Below are 9,106 nucleotides of genomic sequence, written 5' to 3'. Positions count from 1 at the left end.
CCTACCCCGGAGCATCAGGTAGAGATACCAGGCCTACCCTGGAGGGTCAGGAAGGGAGGCCGGGTCTAACACCGCGTGCCCGTAGGGACAACAGGTGAACTCCGGCGCATCACAAAGGTTTCCGGTACAACCCCAGAGTACTGCTAGGGGAACCGGTTCTATCCCGGAAGTTCGGGTAGGGACACCAGGCCTATCATGGATGGTCAGGTGGAAGGGTGGGTCAAATTCCACGCACCTGTAGGAACAACAGTTGTACCACGGCGTACCGCCTGGAGGTACTGGTACTACCCCAGAGTTCGGATGAGGGTTACGGTTCCTACCCCAAAGTTCCCAGTGGGGGTACGAGTACTACCCCGGAGCATCGGGAAGGGGCGCCAGGCCTACCCCGGAGCATCAGGTAGAGATACCAGACCTACCCTGGAAGGTCAGGAAGGGAGTCCGGGTCTAACACCGCGTGCCTGTAGGGACAACAGGTGAACTCCGGCGCATCACAAAGGTTTCCGGTACAACCCCAGAGTACTGCTAGGGGAACCGGTTCTATCCCGGAATGTTGGGTAGGGACACCGGGCCTATCATGGATGGTCAGGTGGAAGGGTGGGTCAAATTTCACGCACCTGTAGGAACAGCAGTTGTACCACGGCGTACCGCCTGGAGGTACTGGTACTACCCCAGAGTTCGGATGAGGGTTACGGTTCCTACCCCAAAGTTCCCAGTGGGGGTACCAGTACTACCCCGGAGCATCGGGAAGGGGCGCCAGGCCTACCTCGGAGCATCAGGTAGAGATACCAGACCTACCCTGGAGGGTCAGGAAGGGAGGCCGAGTCTAACACCGCGTGCCCATAGGGACAACAGGTGAACTCCGGTGCATCACAAAGGTTTCCGGTACAACCCCAGAGTACTGCTAGGGGAACCGGTTCTATCCCGGAACTTCGGGTAGGGACACCGGGCGTATCATGGAGGGTCAGGTAGGAAGGGCGGGTCAAATCGCACGCACCCGTAGGAACAGCAGTTGTACCCCGGAGTACCGGTGGAGGTAGTGGTACTACTCCGGAGTACCGACGAGGGTCACGGGTAATACCCCAGAGTACCAGGTGGAAGTACTGGTACTACCCCAGAGCATCGGGAAGGGGCACCAGGCCTACCCCGGAGCATCAGGTAGAGATACCAGGCCTACCCTGGAGGGTCAGGAATGGAGGCCGGGTCTAACACCGCGTGCCCGTAGGGACAACAGGTGAACTCCGGCGCATCACAAAGGTTTCCGGTACAACCCCAGAGTACTGCTAGGGGAACCGGTTCTATCCCGGAATGTTGGGTAGGGACACCGGGCCTATCATGGATGGTCAGGTGGAAGGGCGGGTGAAATCCCACGCACCTGTAGGAACAGCATTTGTACCACGGCGTACCGCCTGGAGGTACTGGTACTACCCCAGAGTTTGGATGAGGGATACGGTTCCTACCCCAAAGTTCGCAGTGGGGGTACCAGTAATACCCCGGAGCATCGGGAAGGGGCACCAGGCCTACCCCGGAGCATCAGGTAGAGATACCAGGCCTACCCTGGAAGGTCAGGAAGGGAGGCCGGGTCTAACACCGCGTGCCCGTAGGGACAACAGGTGAACTCCGGCGCATCACAAAGGTTTCCGGTACAACCCCAGAGTACTGCTAGGGGAACCGGTTCTATCCCGGAACTTCGGGTAGGGACACCGGGCCTAACACGGAGGGTCAGGTAGGAAGGGCGGGTCAAATCCCACGCACCCGTAGGAACAGCAGTTGTACCCTGGAGTACCGGTGGAGGTAGTGGTACTACTCCGGAGTACCGACGAGGGTCACGGGTAATACCCCAAAGTTCCGAGTGGGGGTACCATTACTACCCCGGAGCGTCGGGAAGGGGCGCCAGGCCTACCCCGGAGCATCAGGTAGAGATACCAGGCCTACCCTGGAGGGTCAGGAAGGGAGGCCGGGTCTAACACCGCGTGCCCGTAGGGACAACAGGTGAACTCCGGCGCATCACAAAGGTTTCCGGTACAACCCCAGAGTACTGCTAGGGGAACCGGTTCTATCCCGGAACTTCGGGTAGGGACACCGGGCCTAACACGGAGGGTCAGGTGGAAGGGCGGGTCAAATCCCACGCACCCGTAGGAACAGCAGTTGTACCCTGGAGTACCGGTGGAGGTAGTGGTACTACTCCGGAGTACCGACGAGGTTCACGGGTAATACCCCAGAGTACCAGGTGGAAGTACTGGTACTACCCCGGAGCATCGGTAAGGGGTACCAGGCGTACCCCGGAGCATCAGGTAGAGATACCAGACCTACCCTGGAAGGTCAGGAAGGGAGTCTGGGTCTAACACCGCGTGCCCGTAGGGACAACAGGTGAACTCCGGCGCATCACAAAGGTTTCCGGTACAACCCCAGAGTACTGCTAGGGGAACCGGTTCTATCCCGGAATGTTGGGTAGGGACACCGGGCCTATCATGGATGGTCAGGTGGAAGGGTGGGTCAAATTTCACGCACCTGTAGGAACAGCAGTTGTACCACAGCGTACCGCCTGGAGGTACTGGTACTACCCCAGAGTTCGGATGAGGGTTACGGTTCCTACCCCAAAGTTCCCAGTGGGGGTACCAGTACTACCCCGGAGCATCGGGAAGGGGCGCCAGGCCTACCTCGGAGCATCAGGTAGAGATACCAGACCTACCCTGGAGGGTCAGGAAGGGAGGCCGAGTCTAACACCGCGTGCCCATAGGGACAACAGGTGAACTCCGGTGCATCACAAAGGTTTCCGGTACAACCCCAGAGTACTGCTAGGGGAACCGGTTCTATCCCGGAACTTCGGGTAGGGACACCGGGCGTATCATGGAGGGTCAGGTAGGAAGGGCGGGTCAAATCGCACGCACCCGTAGGAACAGCAGTTGTACCCTGGAGTACCGGTGGAGGTAGTGGTACTACTCCGGAGTACCGATGAGGGTCACGGGTAATACCCCAGAGTACCGAGTGGAAGTACTGGTACTACCCCGGAGCATCGGGAAGGGGCACCAGGCCTACCCCGGAGCATCAGGTAGAGATACCAGGCCTACCCTGGAAGGTCAGGAAGGGAGGCCGGGTCTAACACCGCGTGCCCGTAGGGACAACAGGTGAACTCCGGCGCATCACAAAGGTTTCCGGTACAACCCCAGAGTACTGCTAGGGGAACCGGTTCTATCCCGGAACTTCGGGTAGGGACACCGGGCCTAACACGTAGGGTCAGGTAGGAAGGGCGGGTCAAATCGCACGCACCCGTAGGAACAGCAGTTTTACCCTGGAGTACCGGTGGAGGTAGTGGTACTACTCCGGAGTACCGTCGAGGTTCACGGGTAATACCCCAGAGTACCGGGTGGAAGTACTGGTACTACCCCGGAGCGTCGGGAAGGGGCGCCAGGCCTACCCCGGAGCATCAGGTAGAGATACCAGGCCTACCCTGGAGGGTCAGGAATGGAGGCCGGGTCTAATACCGCGTGCCCGTAGGGACAACAGGTGAACTCCGGCGCATCACAAAGGTTTCCGGTACAACCCCAGAGTACTGCTAGGGGAACCGGTTCTATCCCGGAAGTTCGGGTAGGGACACCGGGCCTAACACGGAGGGTCAGGTAGGAAGGGCGGGTCAAATCCCACGCACCCGTAGGAACAGCAGTTGCACCCTGGAGTACCGGTGGAGGTAGTGGTACTACTCCAGAGTACCGACGAGGGTCACGGGTAATACCCCAGAGTACCGAGTGGGGGTACTGGTACTACCCCGGAGCGTCGGGAAGGGGCGCCAGGCCTACCCCGGAGCATCAGGTAGAGATACCAGGCCTACCCTGGAGGGTCAGGAAGGGAGGCCGGGTCTAACACCGCGTGCCCGTAGGGACAACAGGTGAACTCCGGCGCATCACAAAGGTTTCCGGTACAACCCCAGAGTACTGCTAGGGGAACCGGTTCTATCCCGGAATGTTGGGTAGGGACACCGGGCCTATCATGGATGGTCAGGTGGAAGGGTGGGTCAAATTCCACGCACCTGTAGGAACAGCAGTTGTACCACGGCGTACCGCCTGGAGGTACTGGTACTACCCCAGAGTTCGGATGAGGGTTACGGTTCCTACCCCAAAGTTCCCAGTGGGGGTACCAGTACTACCCCGGAGCATCGGGAAGGGGCGCCAGGCCTACCCCGGAGCATCAGGTAGAGATACCAGGCCTACCCTGGAGGGTCAGGAAGGGAGGCCGGGTCTAACACCGCGTGCTCGTAGGGACAACAGGTGAACTCCGGCGCATCACAAAGGTTTCCGGTACAACCCCAGAGTACTGCTAGGGGAACCGGTTCTATCCCGGAAGTTCGGGTAGGGACACCGGGCCTATCATGGATGGTCAGGTGGAAGGGTGGGTCAAATTCCACGCACCTGTAGGAACAACAGTTGTACCACGGCGTACCGCCTGGAGGTACTGGTACTACCCCAGAGTTCGGATGAGGGTTACGGTTCCTACCCCAAAGTTCCCAGTGGGGGTACCAGTACTACCCCGGAGCATCGGGAAGGGGCGCCAGGCCTACCCCGGAGCATCAGGTAGAGATACCAGACCTACCCTGGAAGGTCAGGAAGGGAGTCCGGGTCTAACACCGCGTGCCTGTAGGGACAACAGGTGAACTCCGGCGCATCACAAAGGTTTCCGGTACAACCCCAGAGTACTGCTAGGGGAACCGGTTCTATCCCGGAATGTTGGGTAGGGACACCGGGCCTATCATGGATGGTCAGGTGGAAGGGTGGGTCAAATTTCACGCACCTGTAGGAACAGCAGTTGTACCACGGCGTACCGCCTGGAGGTACTGGTACTACCCCAGAGTTCGGATGAGGGTTACGGTTCCTACCCCAAAGTTCCCAGTGGGGGTACCAGTACTACCCCGGAGCATCGGGAAGGGGCGCCAGGCCTACCCCGGAGCATCAGGTAGAGATACCAGACCTACCCTGGAAGGTCAGGAAGGGAGGCCGGGTCTAACACCGCGTGCCCGTAGGGACAACAGGTGAACTCCGGCGCATCACAAAGGTTTCCGGTACAACCCCAGAGTACTGCTAGGGGAACCGGTTCTATCCCGGAACTTCGGGTAGGGACACCGGGCCTAACACGGAGGGTCAGGTAGGAAGGGCGGGTCAAATCCCACGCACCCGTAGGAACAGCAGTTGTAACCTGGAGTACCGGTGGAGGTAGTGGTACTACTCTGGAGTACCGACGAGGGTCACGGGTAATACCCCAGAGTACCAGGTGGAAGTACTGGTACTACCCCGGAGCATCGGGAAGGGGCGCCAGGCCTACCCCGGAGCATCAGGTAGAGATACCAGGCCTACCCTGGAGGGTCAGGAAGGGAGGCCGGGTCTCACACCGCGTGCCGGTAGGGACAACAGGTGAACTCCGGCGCATCACAAAGGTTTCCGGTACAACCCCAGAGTACTGCTAGGGGAACCGGTTCTATCCCGGAACTTCGGGTAGGGACACCGGGCCTAACACGGAGGGTCAGGTAGGAAGGGCGGGTCAAATCCCACACACCCGTAGGAACAGCAGTTGTACCCTGGAGTACCGGTGGAGGTAGTGGTACTACTCCGGAGTACCGACGAGGGTCACGGGTAATACCCCAGAGTACCAGGTGGAAGTACTGGTACTACCCCAGAGCATCGGGAAGGGGCACCAGGCCTACCCCGGAGCATCAGGTAGAGATACCAGGCCTACCCTGGAGGGTCAGGAATGGAGGCCGGGTCTAACACCGCGTGCCCGTAGGGACAACAGGTGAACTCCGGCGCATCACAAAGGTTTCCGGTACAACCCCAGAGTACTGCTAGGGGAACCGGTTCTATCCCGGAATGTTGGGTAGGGACACCGGGCCTATCATGGATGGTCAGGTGGAAGGGCGGGTGAAATCCCACGCACCTGTAGGAACAGCATTTGTACCACGGCGTACCGCCTGGAGGTACTGGTACTACCCCAGAGTTTGGATGAGGGATACGGTTCCTACCCCAAAGTTCGCAGTGGGGGTACCAGTAATACCCCGGAGCATCGGGAAGGGGCACCAGGCCTACCCCGGAGCATCAGGTAGAGATACCAGGCCTACCCTGGAAGGTCAGGAAGGGAGGCCGGGTCTAACACCGCGTGCCCGTAGGGACAACAGGTGAACTCCGGCGCATCACAAAGGTTTCCGGTACAACCCCAGAGTACTGCTAGGGGAACCGGTTCTATCCCGGAACTTCGGGTAGGGACACCGGGCCTAACACGGAGGGTCAGGTAGGAAGGGCGGGTCAAATCCCACGCACCCGTAGGAACAGCAGTTGTACCCTGGAGTACCGGTGGAGGTAGTGGTACTACTCCGGAGTACCGACGAGGGTCACGGGTAATACCCCAAAGTTCCGAGTGGGGGTACCATTACTACCCCGGAGCGTCGGGAAGGGGCGCCAGGCCTACCCCGGAGCATCAGGTAGAGATACCAGGCCTACCCTGGAGGGTCAGGAAGGGAGGCCGGGTCTAACACCGCGTGCCCGTAGGGACAACAGGTGAACTCCGGCGCATCACAAAGGTTTCCGGTACAACCCCAGAGTACTGCTAGGGGAACCGGTTCTATCCCGGAACTTCGGGTAGGGACACCGGGCCTAACACGGAGGGTCAGGTGGAAGGGCGGGTCAAATCCCACGCACCCGTAGGAACAGCAGTTGTACCCTGGAGTACCGGTGGAGGTAGTGGTACTACTCCGGAGTACCGACGAGGTTCACGGGTAATACCCCAGAGTACCAGGTGGAAGTACTGGTACTACCCCGGAGCATCGGTAAAGGGTACCAGGCGTACCCCGGAGCATCAGGTAGAGATACCAGACCTACCCTGGAAGGTCAGGAAGGGAGTCTGGGTCTAACACCGCGTGCCCGTAGGGACAACAGGTGAACTCCGGCGCATCACAAAGGTTTCCGGTACAACCCCAGAGTACTGCTAGGGGAACCGGTTCTATCCCGGAATGTTGGGTAGGGACACCGGGCCTATCATGGATGGTCAGGTGGAAGGGTGGGTCAAATTTCACGCACCTGTAGGAACAGCAGTTGTACCACAGCGTACCGCCTGGAGGTACTGGTACTACCCCAGAGTTCGGATGAGGGTTACGGTTCCTACCCCAAAGTTCCCAGTGGGGGTACCAGTACTACCCCGGAGCATCGGGAAGGGGCGCCAGGCCTACCTCGGAGCATCAGGTAGAGATACCAGACCTACCCTGGAGGGTCAGGAAGGGAGGCCGAGTCTAACACCGCGTGCCCATAGGGACAACAGGTGAACTCCGGTGCATCACAAAGGTTTCCGGTACAACCCCAGAGTACTGCTAGGGGAACCGGTTCTATCCCGGAACTTCGGGTAGGGACACCGGGCGTATCATGGAGGGTCAGGTAGGAAGGGCGGGTCAAATCGCACGCACCCGTAGGAACAGCAGTTGTACCCTGGAGTACCGGTGGAGGTAGTGGTACTACTCCGGAGTACCGATGAGGGTCACGGGTAATACCCCAGAGTACCGAGTGGAAGTACTGGTACTACCCCGGAGCATCGGGAAGGGGCACCAGGCCTACCCCGGAGCATCAGGTAGAGATACCAGGCCTACCCTGGAAGGTCAGGAAGGGAGGCCGGGTCTAACACCGCGTGCCCGTAGGGACAACAGGTGAACTCCGGCGCATCACAAAGGTTTCCGGTACAACCCCAGAGTACTGCTAGGGGAACCGGTTCTATCCCGGAACTTCGGGTAGGGACACCGGGCCTAACACGTAGGGTCAGGTAGGAAGGGCGGGTCAAATCGCACGCACCCGTAGGAACAGCAGTTTTACCCTGGAGTACCGGTGGAGGTAGTGGTACTACTCCGGAGTACCGTCGAGGTTCACGGGTAATACCCCAGAGTACCGGGTGGAAGTACTGGTACTACCCCGGAGCGTCGGGAAGGGGCGCCAGGCCTACCCCGGAGCATCAGGTAGAGATACCAGGCCTACCCTGGAGGGTCAGGAATGGAGGCCGGGTCTAACACCGCGTGCCCGTAGGGACAACAGGTGAACTCCGGCGCATCACAAAGGTTTCCGGTACAACCCCAGAGTACTGCTAGGGGAACCGGTTCTATCCCGGAAGTTCGGGTAGGGACACCGGGCCTAACACGGAGGGTCAGGTAGGAAGGGCGGGTCAAATCCCACGCACCCGTAGGAACAGCAGTTGCACCCTGGAGTACCGGTGGAGGTAGTGGTACTACTCCAGAGTACCGACGAGGGTCACGGGTAATACCCCAGAGTACCGGGTGGGGGTACTGGTACTACCCCGGAGCGTCGGGAAGGGGCGCCAGGCCTACCCCGGAGCATCAGGTAGAGATACCAGGCCTACCCTGGAGGGTCAGGAAGGGAGGCCGGGTCTAACACCGCGTGCCCGTAGGGACAACAGGTGAACTCCGGCGCATCACAAAGGTTTCCGGTACAACCCCAGAGTACTGCTAGGGGAACCGGTTCTATCCCGGAATGTTGGGTAGGGACACCGGGCCTATCATGGATGGTCAGGTGGAAGGGTGGGTCAAATTCCACGCACCTGTAGGAACAGCAGTTGTACCACGGCGTACCGCCTGGAGGTACTGGTACTACCCCAGAGTTCGGATGAGGGTTACGGTTCCTACCCCAAAGTTCCCAGTGGGGGTACCAGTACTACCCCGGAGCATCGGGAAGGGGCGCCAGGCCTACCCCGGAGCATCAGGTAGAGATACCAGGCCTACCCTGGAGGGTCAGGAAGGGAGGCCGGGTCTAACACCGCGTGCCCGTAGGGACAACAGGTGAACTCCGGCGCATCACAAAGGTTTCCGGTACAACCCCAGAGTACTGCTAGGGGAACCGGTTCTATCCCGGAAGTTCGGGTAGGGACACCGGGCCTATCATGGATGGTCAGGTGGAAGGGTGGGTCAAATTCCACGCACCTGTAGGAACAACAGTTGTACCACGGCGTACCGCCTGGAGGTACTGGTACTACCCCAGAGTTCGGATGAGGGTTACGGTTCCTACCCCAAAGTTCCCAGTGGGGGTACGAGTACTACCCCGGAGCATCGGGAAGGGGCGCCAGGCCTACCCCGGAG

Source organism: Buteo buteo, unplaced genomic scaffold (assembly GCF_964188355.1).
Source record: "Buteo buteo unplaced genomic scaffold, bButBut1.hap1.1 HAP1_SCAFFOLD_37, whole genome shotgun sequence".
NCBI classification, from domain to species: Eukaryota; Metazoa; Chordata; class Aves; order Accipitriformes; family Accipitridae; genus Buteo; species Buteo buteo.
The sequence above is the reverse complement of the archived record's forward strand: the minus strand, read 5'-3'. Positions refer to the sequence as shown.